At 39.4% G+C, this 8702-nt stretch overlaps 2 long non-coding RNA genes across 2 annotated transcripts; both read left to right on the top strand.

The window, feature by feature from the left end:
- Positions 1-2809: 2809 nt before the first annotated feature.
- LOC110929101 lies at positions 2810-3957 on the top strand. Its single transcript, XR_002586840.2, has 2 exons — positions 2810-3337; positions 3433-3957. It is a non-coding gene; the product is annotated as an uncharacterized LOC110929101 (long non-coding RNA).
- A 464-nt stretch (positions 3958-4421) lies between these two features.
- On the top strand, positions 4422-5266 carry LOC110927728. Its single transcript, XR_002585851.2, has 2 exons — positions 4422-4679; positions 5100-5266. It is a non-coding gene; the product is annotated as an uncharacterized LOC110927728 (long non-coding RNA).
- Positions 5267-8702: the final 3436 nt, after the last annotated feature.

Raw genomic sequence — 8702 nt, 5'->3', positions numbered from 1 at the left:
TTTTCATTTTTTGAAATCTATCAAAAACATCTAGAGCTACTTTTCTAAGCAAGTCTTTCTCTATATAACATATACAACTAATTTTCAACACTAAACACTTAAACAATCATCACCAAACTTCATAATTTTCAACTTTAAAATCAAGCCCTAGTTTTAATTGTTGATTCCTTCTAACTAACCATTTAAACACAGTAAATTTAACTAAAACAACAAAAGCAACCAAATAAAGTTTCAAAAAACAACAAAACAACTAAAATTTCAAACTTTTTTACCAGTTGTATTTCTCAAAAAAATCCAAATAAAACAAGAAAACAAAAAAAATAATCAAACCATACCCGAAAATAGTGATGAGATGCTCTTTTCGTGAGTTTGGTGGCCCAAATTGCGGTGGATTGGGTTATTATATTTTAGTTCAAATTAGATTATTAGATTGGGTTGGGCTTGAGTTATGGTGTGTTTTGGGTTAAATGTTAAGAGAAAGTTAATTGTGTTAAATGAAAGTTAATTAGTTAAGTGGAAAGTTAATTAGGCTGTATTTAAAAAAAATTAGTGTTTACTTAAATTTTTTATAAATTCATAAGATTTTTTTTCCTAAGGGGGGCGGTCGAAAATTTTCATGGGTTGCGGACGGAAATTTTCATGGGGTGCGGTCGGGATTTTACCGGGAATTTAGCACTAAATATTATTTTTTCAAGGGGTGCGCCCGCCCACCTTAACATATAAGTAGGTACGCCCTTGCATGCGTATTGCATTACCCTATCAAGATCGGGTTATACGATTCCAAAACTAGTTCACATTCTGATTATCAAATTCATTTATTTCTTCACATACTCTATGCAACAGTAATTTTAGCTTTTTATTCCTTCTGAAGCCTTATTGGCATTTTAGCCTTGTAATCCTTCCAAAGTTCCTCCACAGGCTTTCCTGTTAAATTATGAAAAAAGAGACATCATAAGTCTTTCTCATCATATTGTTAAGCTTTGCCACGTTATGCAGAACTCCTTGCACCAGGAGCTAAAGGGCTTCTCGGCAAATTGCTTCCCATTATCTGTGACCAATACTCCTGGCAACCCAAACCGACAGATGATGCTTTCCCACACGAAGTCGATGACTTGTTTTCCTGATATCTTTGCCAAAGGCTTCACCTCTGGCCACTTAGTGAAGTAGTCTACGACCACTAGGAGGAACTTGACTCCTCCTTTGGCTGGAGGAAATGGACCAACAATGTCCATTCCCCACTTGTGGAATGGCCAGGCCGATGAGATGGGGACCAAGTCATGCTTTGGGCTTTTGGGTATTTGACAAGCTCCATACTTTTTCAGCTGCTCGGTTGTGTCTCGATGCATGGTGGGCCAAAAATATCCAAGATTCATCAACTTGGAAACCACTGATCTTGGGCCGTAATGAGCCCCACATATCCCTTCATGAACTTCCTTTATCAGATATTGGCTTTGTTCTGGGCCAACACATCGAAGCAATGGTGCAAGGTATCCCTTTTTGTAAAGGATATCTCCTTGCAACACGTATTGTCTTGATTTGATCCGAACCCTTTCAGCTTCCGTCTGATCACTTGGCAGCTCACCATTTGTAAGGAATTTGATTAAAGGGGTCATCCAACTCGGCCCTTCCTCGGTAATCACATCTTGTACCTTGAGTTCTTGAATGGACGATGTCTTCAGCACTTCAACCAACACTTTTTTTGGTGAGATAAGCAAAGGTAAGTGATGCGAGCTTACTTAGTGCATCAGCTTTCTTGTTTTGTGACCTTGGGACTTGTTTAATGGTGCATGATTCGAACGTGCCCATGAGCTCCTCTGCTTTCTCTCGGTACTTTTTCATGTTGGGTTCTTTAGCTATGTAGATGTCGTTTATTTGACTTGAAATAGATAAAGAGTCGGTGAAGACTTGAAGCTTTTTGACCTCCATTTTTCTGGCTAGCTTGAGTCCTGCAATCAGAGCTTCATACTCGGCTTCATTGTTGGTTGTCTGAAATTCAAGTCGGAGAGCATATGTGAATTCCAATTCATTAGGATTGATCAGGACTAGCCCAGCCCCTGACCCTTCAATGCTGGAAGCTCCATCGGTAAAAAGCCTCCAGGTATCAGGGTCAGAGGGTTCAGCGGAGGCTGCGTTTACTTCCATTATGGTTTCCTTATGGATTTCCAAAATGAAATAAGCCAATATTTGGGCTTTCACAGCTTTTCTTGGAACATAGGTGATGTTGTGTTCACCTAGTTCCACTGCCCACTTGGCTAGACGTCTGGAGGTTTCAGGTTTTTCAAGCACATTTTTGATTGGTTGGTCCGTGACCACTTGTATAGGGCGTGCTTGAAAATACCTTCAAAGCCTTCTGGCTGTTTTCACTAATGCAAGAGCAAGTTTTTCCAACAGGGGATACATGGTTACTGCCAACTTTAAAGTTTTGCTGAAGAAGTAAACAGGTACCTAAGCCTTGTTTCTTTTGATGGTCAGGACTGCACGGATTGCTTCCTCAGCAACTGAGAGGTAGACAGAGATTAGTTCCCCAGTCTCTGGAGCGGCGATGTCTTGCAATGAAGCTATGTGACACCCCATAGTTTTGACGGAAATAAGTTGCGAAGAAACACGATTCTTAATATTATTTTATTATGGTTTTAAATAATAATAACCCATGACGAGTAAAACGAGTTATATGATTGACGACTGTGCCAAACGTCTTTAAATTATCTAACACGTTTTTTTTCTAATATAATTATATAGATACATCACGAATATCCATTTTAACGATGTTTATGTACATATTGTACTCGGTGTATTATTCGGTCTTTAGACGAACATTATGGAAAACGAGAGTTGCGGATTTAACGGGTTCGTATACGCCTAGAAACCTACTCACTAGCAAAACCCTAACTATTTAAGAAAACTCTACCCTTACCCACCCCTATTTTGTAACTACACAAAACACATCTTTGTGTGTAGATATTGGAGAGATCGAGAGAGAGATATGGAGATCAAGAGAGGAGCCGGTTAAACCTCAGCATCCTAGCATCCTCTGGTAGTATCCGATGACCGACGACCGACGACCGGCCGTGGGTGGCCCCACGCGGCGGCGCAAGGCGGCAACAGTGGCCGCGTGACCTTCTTCGATGAAATCAACGACGGTCCAGGGACCAGCGGCGCACAACCACGAGGAGGCAGCCCCCTTCCTTTCCCTGCGATCGGTGGTGGCGGGTGTGGTGCTGGGGCTGTGTTCAGGCAACAGAAGAGAGAAACGAGAGGGGGTGATGTTGGTGGGCGATGACAAGGGATGTGCGGCGGCGCGACCTCCCGGCGGACTGGTGGTTCCAAAGAAACTCCGGTGAGTCCTTTCGATACCCTATTGTACTGATCTCATGTTGTACCTTTTCGATTTCTCAGGTCTATAACATCCGATGTTTTATTGTAACCTGTTAGGTAGATCGGTAGTGGCTGAGGTGGTTGTTTTCAGGGGTGAAGGTGGCCGCTGGCGGCGGAGATAACGTTTGACCACCGGATGAGCATGGTGGACGGTGGTGGTCACTCGGTTTCGATGTTGGGTGGCTTTTGTGTCACGAGTTAGGCTGGTCAACCGTACAGATCTGGTCAAACTTCGGGTCAGGTCGACTCTCGGTCAATAAAAGTCAACGATGGTCAAAGTCTTAGTCAGCTGGTCGTATTTGAGTGGCACGCTTATCGAGGAAACCTTTTTCGTGTCGGTCTTGAGCGGTTAATTCGAGTAGGTAACGACGCGCATCTGTGTATTTGAAATTTGAATACATTATCTTATATTTTGTTTAACGTGTGAAAAGCCGAGCTCTAGAACCCGACCCTACTAAGTGAAACTGTTGTGTAATATATACATATTGTATTCACGTGATGCTTGAACATTTGGAATTGTATGTAAATATAAATTGTAGAATATATTTGTAAATATAAACTTGAACCGAGACATTTAAATTAGCTTTTGGACAATTCATTTATTGATTTGGACACTTGTTTATTGGACGACAACTTGCGTTGTCGGGATTATCATAAATACAGAGGAAACGCTGCCTGATTTTCTAAAAATCTATTATATGATATAAACTTATAAATTAAATATTAAGAACATTGGTATTTAATCTAGATTAATTTTGGCGTTATATAAAATAAATATAATCATTTATATTTATTGGGAGCGTTAAATTCGGGATGTGAAACATAATAAATGTTTATATTAAACGAACATAAGCATTCGAAACATTACAGTATCGAATGGACAACTTAAAATAAATGTTTGTATATATATTTATTTAGATAAATATAGAATAAGATACGAGTATATCCCTTGGTGTATCACTTCACTACGTGTATTCTCGCACTAAAAGTTGTAATGATATATTTTGGTATAAATATATATACATATGTATCCATATACATTAAATTATAAACATACCTTCGTATAAATATATGTATATTTGCGTACACACCATGAGGGTATCTTAACTTACTTGTGGTAACGAGTATATCATCGGGTCATGGGTTAGTGTATCGATAGAGCTCGATCACACGTGAAACAACTTTACCATAGTATTGGTTACTTATGATGTTCAAATATTATTAGGGATGTCTTGGTGATTATTTGCATGTTATGCCGGTTCGTGTCGTTGATACAATACTTTTGGATATAACACGCACCCTAGGTGAGTTCATTTCTTTTGAGCACGTGTCCCGGTGGTTGGGACAGTCAGTGGGTATCCCGGTGAAGGATAAGTCTTTTGGGTAAAAACGGGAATGTTGGATAATATACTCATCCTATCACATTTAAAGTCCCTCCGTGTTGTTTGGTTACCTGAGTGGTAACATGGTATTAGTTAGTAGTGCTACTTAGGTTTGTACCTGGGAGCACAGGTGTTGAACTAATGACCTAGTCATGACCAATGCTTTGATAGGAGCATTGGAGAAAGGGCAATGTAAATCAGAAGCCGTCTTGTATTCGGGGTATTATCAACATTACTTTCGGATTTAAATTCAATGGATTAAACTAAACACTTGGTAACCAACGTTTTCGTAAAACTATGAACTCACCAGCGTTGTCTGACACACTTGTTACATGCTCGCAGGTCGATAGGTACTTTGTTGGGAATTTGCTGTCTGGAGTAGCTGGAGTGGTCATGGGTCGACTGGAGGGATTTATGTGTTCAAACTATTGATACTATACATTAGTTTTAAAACAGCTTAACTTGGGTTTACTATTTGCTTCCGCTGAACATGTTGGTTTTCATTTAAACTTGTGGATGGTATTTTTATTAATATTTGAGAATTTTATTTTGAAACTTGTATGGGTTCAAGGTAATTAGTGGCTCGTTGTTGGTATGTCACACGCCTAACAGGGACATTTCCCTAGGTGGTATTTTGGGGGTGTGAGAGTTTGGTATCAGAGCCACTGGTTATAGTGAACTAGGTTTTAAAACGTTTTTATATAACCAGACTATAACCGAATAGTTCCGGAATCGACCATGACACTCAGCTCCAGACTGCAAGGTTCGTCTTTCGTTTATTTTATGCATTACATACCTAGTGTACACTTACTTATGATATTGCATAAGGATGCATACCTGGCACTACGATATGATTACATGTGTTGTTTGATTATGTTATGATGCTTTGATAGTACCTCCGGACTTTCGTGATTTGTGATGACATTTGTCTTGTTACTCGAGTCTGAGGAACCTGTTAGCGCGAGTTAAGAGGAGCTGAGATAAACATGCAAACTGCATTATCATTATGGGTGCACACATAATAATCATGTGGGGTGCATGTGAATCCCAGTGAGTCTTAGCAAGTGTGAAAGGGATTCTGTTCCTTTATCCGACATAATGGGGGATTCAATAATCTATAGAAGTCATAGCGATGATTGACTTTTACTCAATCCTGATCCTTACTCTTTCCACCATTTTTGTGGATGTATTGAATTCTTGTGCAACCCTATGAGTGGATAAATTGTCCTAGCCTGTGAATTCCTCGTTAAAAACTTCCACTATCAGTAGAAGTTCTCGTAAACCACTCAACGGTTAACTAGTATCGTTAAACCTAGTAGTTAGTTAACAGGCACAACTATCAGACTAAAGATGTTCTTGAGCACAATGAGCTATCATCACTGGAATCCCTCATTATTCTCTTTTTACTCATGTAAGAGACTTGGTGAAACTAAGATTCTCATCAGAACCTGTATTCTTGATCTAAACCCTACCAGACTCTTAGTGTAAGCTCTTCGACATCAGCATATCAACGTAATGTGAAGAATCCCTCGTACACTAATAATTTACCCCTTACACTTAACTATAAAATCCCCTTTGACCCCATTACTCTGCCCTATGACTAATACTTAGTTTAATCTGATAGACATCCCAACACATCTAACGCTGTAAACGGATTTCCACAAACGGGTCTATGGTTTCAAGAAGATTGGAAGACGGAGATACAAGTTAGTCAACACATAGATGTAAGCGATGACCTACACAAAAATATTACCTATTATATCGCTAGAGTCATTATTTCATAAGAGTTTACCTTTTAAGCGAATCTTTTCCCTAACCCTTGCACTGGTCGATGCATACTGTTTAATGTGGTAGCTGGTTAGTGTTGTCCACGTAGGCAAATCTCTCACTCCATTATCGTGGTCACACTACATCTTTGAAACTCTACGCATAAACTTCTATCAAATTGGTGCTCTAATTTTAAAGGAACTCGGTAAACTTGCCTTTTGATCCTTAGTGGTCACTTTTTGAACTCTGAAGACAGAGATGCATTAATCATACCATTTTGAACATATTTTCATGCCCGTGTAATGAAGCCTTTTGGCGACGTAAGTGGTGCTCCTAATTCGTGCACACGTTTTAGTTCAATCTTTCAAACCGATTTGTGTACAAGTTCGACTATTTACACACTCACTTTCATACATAGATCTTAGCAAATATATTCTTATTCGTATACGAGCAAGCTCGACAACTGTAGAGAACGCTCAGATTGAAGTGGAGCACTATGAACTCGACCAATCATTACTTTCCTACAAAATTCTTATTGCGACAACGCCTTCAATGTAATGCTTCCAACGACTGATAGCATCACTTTATTTCTATTTATACCGCTCGAGTTCGGCCAACTACATCCTCATCATCAAATCTATAAATTTTACTCGTGAATCTAAAACAATTATGTGGAACAGATTGATGGTAACCGCGTCTTAGTATGTTCTCACTCCTTATTTTGTTGTGTTAGAATGAATATCATAATTCTTGTCTAACCATGTTATACGCAAGTCCTCGCTGGGCTAAATCACTTTCTGTGAACGTCACTCGAGCAGCAACGAGTCATACTTAAGTTCATCAATTGCAGGAGCATAAAATAACTTCATCGACCCCTTCAGTTCTGTACTTATTTCCCTTTGATCGAAAGCTTGATGTCTACTACAACCAGAATATCATGACCAATATCAACCGAAAATCTCTTTTCAATTTGTATGAACGCGTTAAGACGCTACGATTCCGAAACAAAGGGCATAATGCCTGACTTGAGTTTCATCTAGTCTGTTGATGAATTTACCCGAATCACCTGTTCCAACCAATTATTATCTCCTTCCCGAACCCTTACGTACGATGGCATCCTCACTGATCTCTGGCAACAACATCATATAAAAACGATTATCTCTTACACCCGCTTTGGATTATTACTTTACCACGGTTACGTTGAGAAAATTCTTGGTGGTGCACCTAACACACGTGATTCTAGGATTTGAATATATTGGCTTTTAACTAGCATTAGCACGACTCTAATTCGTTTTATTTCGTCGACCATTCGTTTATGACGTATGGCATTTATGTCCATTCTGGTAACCTCAGAAAGGAAAAAAAAACATTAGACACGCTTGCTTTGTGAAGTATTGACTACTTAATAGTCAGATCACTCCATGATATATAAATACTGCCTTTTACAAGTTACCCAAATTCAAACGTGTAGAATTCACGTGCTCAACATAACTTGCCACAACGATCCTTATTATTGAGCTCCCATTAACTCAATTTATATTCCTGCTTAAGACCAAGTAGATATTGCGTGTATCAATGTTTTTCCTTTGCTAACCTAACCATTTGAGATCCCTTTGCACGAATTCACTTCGATGTATTACATTCTCTTTGTTGGTGCATACGTCTGTCGACTTCGTCTTGTATCGAGTCTTGCATTGTTCAGGGCACGAAGTTCGAGAAAACAAGTCAAAAGGTTAATTTCGCATGAACTAGTTAATTCCGCATGAAATGAAGTTCAAGTAATTCCGCACGAAATTACCTTGTAATTTCGTACGGAATTGCAATTCCGCTTGGACTTAATTCCGTGTGAACATGTTGGTGCTGAATTAGCTGTCTATAAATAGTGGTGATGTAATTTCGTTTGAATTCAGTGGTGTATGTGTGTTTCCGGAGCCGGAGTGCTGCCGAAGTGTCGTTTCGCTGTAAAACGTTGTCAAATCCATCAGAACGACTCTTAAAGTGAATATCTTGCTGAATCCAACTCAATATGTCTGTTTCCGCCTGTCATATTTGAGTAGAACGCCTCTGAACGACTCGTTTCGGTCGGTAAAACGATCCTACAAGTGGTATCAGAGCACAGAAGGAGGAGTTCTACCGTATTCAGCTTGATTTCATCAGATTTTCTAACTTCTACACCTT

Source organism: Helianthus annuus, chromosome 3 (genome assembly GCF_002127325.2).
Source record: "Helianthus annuus cultivar XRQ/B chromosome 3, HanXRQr2.0-SUNRISE, whole genome shotgun sequence".
Classification (NCBI taxonomy): Eukaryota; Viridiplantae; Streptophyta; class Magnoliopsida; order Asterales; family Asteraceae; genus Helianthus; species Helianthus annuus.
This window is presented reverse-complemented; position numbering and strand designations above follow the sequence as displayed.